Source organism: Myotis brandtii, unplaced genomic scaffold (genome assembly GCF_000412655.1).
Source record: "Myotis brandtii unplaced genomic scaffold, ASM41265v1 scaffold49, whole genome shotgun sequence".
Taxonomy (NCBI): Eukaryota; Metazoa; Chordata; class Mammalia; order Chiroptera; family Vespertilionidae; genus Myotis; species Myotis brandtii.
Genome location: NW_005368707.1, coordinates 4,439,067 through 4,442,237, shown reverse-complemented (window position 1 = coordinate 4,442,237; position 3,171 = coordinate 4,439,067). Strand labels below are relative to the sequence as shown.

At 42.8% G+C, this 3,171-nt stretch overlaps 1 protein-coding gene across 3 annotated transcripts in view; it reads left to right on the top strand.

Moving 5' to 3' along the window:
• MPP7 (membrane protein, palmitoylated 7 (MAGUK p55 subfamily member 7)) overlaps positions 1–3,171 on the top strand; it is a 273,826-nt gene that overhangs the window by 122,775 nt on the left and 147,880 nt on the right. The gene's annotated exons all lie outside the window — the stretch shown is intronic.

The following is a 3,171-nucleotide window of genomic DNA, read 5'->3' as shown; positions in this document are numbered from 1 at the left end:
CCCCCCCATCCCCCCGCCGCTGCCGGTGCCCGGCCTCCCTCTGCGGGAGGCGACTGGACAGGGGATCAGGGAATGGCACTGCCTATGGCGAAAAAAGGGGGTGTTCTCTCTTCCCATGACCAGTGCAGAGAGAGAACGCAGGGGTTGATGAAATCTTGAATAAAATGTGATGAGGGTTGAGGAAAAATGAATAAAACAAGACTGAGACAGAAATAGAGGAAAAGCTGGGCCTGGGTGTGGCGTCTGCCCTCTGATAGATGAACAGAGCCCAGAGCCAGGGCAACAATTTTATTTATAGCCAAATATCAGGAAGTTTTACTAAGGGTAAATAAAAGGGGATTGTGTGCATTCTTGTAACTTCTTCGTGAATCATCACCTCTGGGTGGGCCCGAATCGCATTCATTCCTGGTACTTGATTAGATTTACATAATAAAAACCCATTACTGGCACCTAGGCTTTGAAGAGTTGAGCTGAAGGCATTCTCACCTTTTGGTCAGAAATTCCCCCAAGGTAAGGCTGTGCCCATCCCTTGGGTTCAGTCAACATGACTTTAAGGAGAGCCATGGTGCCTTCCCTGGCAGGGGGCCTCCCACAACTGCCCCCATAACCCCACTGCTGCCCAGCCTCCCTCTGTGGGAGGCGACCAGATGGGCCAATCAGGGGACAGTGCCAGCCCCCCCCCATTGGCCCTCCGCCACTGCTGGTGGCCAACCCCCCCATCACCATTCCCTCCATCTGCCCACTGGCACACATCTTGGCTGGCCTGGGTGGAGCCTGCTTGCCGGCCCCGCCCCCCACCAACTGGTCATTTCACCATTTGGTCGATTTGCATATTACGTACGCTTTTATTATATAGGATTATTGACTATATTCTCTTTGCTGTACTTTACATCCCCATGACTATTCCGTAACTCATAACTTGTACTTCTAAATCCCATCACTATTTTTGCCCATCTCCAAACTTCCCTTCCATCTGGCAATCATTGAAATGTTCTCAGTATCTACGAGTCTGTTTCTGGTCTGCTTGTTCATTTATTTTGATTTTTAGATTCCACATTAAAGTGTAATCATATGGCATTTGGTTTTCTCTCTGACTTATTTTACTCATCATAGTACCCTCTAGGTCCATCCATGTTGTTTCAGAGGGCAAGTTCAAATATTTTTAAATGGCTGAATCACATTTTATTGTATATATGCACCACTTATTTTACATCCATTCATTTATTGATAGACACTTGGGTCACTTCCATATCTTGGCTTTGGCTATTGTAAATAATGCTGCAATAAACATAGGGGTGCATATGTCTTTTCAATTCAGTGTTTTGGGTTTCTTTAAATGAATATCCAGAAGTAGAATTGCTGGGCCCTTTTTTGTCTCTCTTTTTTTTTTTTTTCTGTTTCTCAGTGGTCTGATTCGAGGCGCGGCCGGGGATTGGAGAATAGCCCCCTTCTTCTAGAAACCCATCTCCCGTCTTCCTGAACCCCGCTATTGGGGTTTTTGACTTCCTAATTCCCAAAACAATCGTTTGGATATGCGGCTCCATTAAGCGGCGCCTCTCCCACCTGCCCCCACCCCTTACCCACCTGTCTCTTATTATAGCCTTTGCTTTAAAGTCTATTTTGTCTGGTATAAGTATTGCTACCCTAGGATTTTTTGCTTTGTTTGTTTCCATTTTCATGAAATATCTCTCTTTAATCCCTATACTTTAAGTTTGTATCTTTAGATGTGAACTAAATCTCTTATAGACAGCATGTGTAAGGGTCTTGTTTTATTATCCATTCAGCTACTTTATGTTATTTGATTAGGTCATTTCATTCCTTTGAATTTAAAGTTACTTTAAGCAATAAAACAATTTAAAAAAATAATAAAATATAACCCCAAATCCAGAACATATAAACAACAAAAAAAACAACAACAACAAATGCCAGTTTTTAAAAAATAATTTTTTATTTTTCAATTACTGTTGATATATAATGTTATATTATTTTCAGGTTTACCACCCAGTGATTAGACCTTTATATGAATTGTTGATAGACATGTATTTATTGCCATTTTATTATTTACATTTTTTATCTTTTTCTTTTTATTCTTAAAGAAGAATCTTTACTATTTCTTGTAATACTGGTTTGGTAGTGATGAACTCCTATAGCTTTTTCTTGTCTGGGAAGCTTTTTATATGTCCTTCAATTTTTAATGATAGCTTTGCTGGATAGAGTAATCTTGATTATAGGTCCTTGCTTTTCATCACTTTGAGCATTTCTTGCCCCTCCTTTCTGACATAAAGTTTCTGTTGATAAATCAGCTGACAGTCTAATGGCAGCTGCCTTGTAGGTAACTAACTGCTTTTCTCTTGTTCCTTTTAAAATTCCCTCTTTGTCTTTAACTTTTTGCATTTTAATTATGATGTGTCTTGGTGTGGACCTGTTTGGGTTCATCTTGTTTGGGACTCTCTGGTTTCCTGGACTTGTATGTCTATTTCCTTCACCAGTTTAGGGGATATTTTTCTGTCATTATTTTTTCAAATAGGTTTTCAATTTCTCTTTCTCTTCTCCTTCCAGCATCCTGGTGATATGAATGTTGGTACTTTTGAAGCTGTCCCATAGGCTCCTTAAATTATGCTCATTTGGGGGAGTATTTTTTGGTTTTTTGGTTTGTTTGTTTGTTTGTTTGTTTTTTGCTTTTCCAACTCTCTGTTGTTTGCTTCCAATTGACCCTAATGGCAGAATGACCAGAATGACCGCTGAACCAGTCACTGTGAGGTGCACTGATCACCTCTTGGTCCCTTTTCCTGGCCGGCATGCTCTGATTACCTGATGGCCACCTGCAGCGAGGGTGGGGTCGGCGAGCGGGTGGGAACAGCTGACCCTTTGGTCCCTTCACCTGGCCTTCAGGCAACAATCACCAGATGGTGAATGGGAAATTGGGGGTGGGTGGTGGCAGAGGGTGGGGCCGGCTGCGGGCAGCTGGGGAAGATGGCCCTGATTGCAGGCCAGGCCTAGGGACCTTACCCACATGCTGGGAGCCGGTCCATCCTTGCTGCTTGACACAGTCGCTGCAGGGAAGAAACATCTGCACAGCATATGTTTCAAGGGACCTGGCGTATATGGCATACTGTTCTTAATATGTTTGCTCCCCTTCTTGGCGCTATGTGTTTTAACCAAGGTCACCTC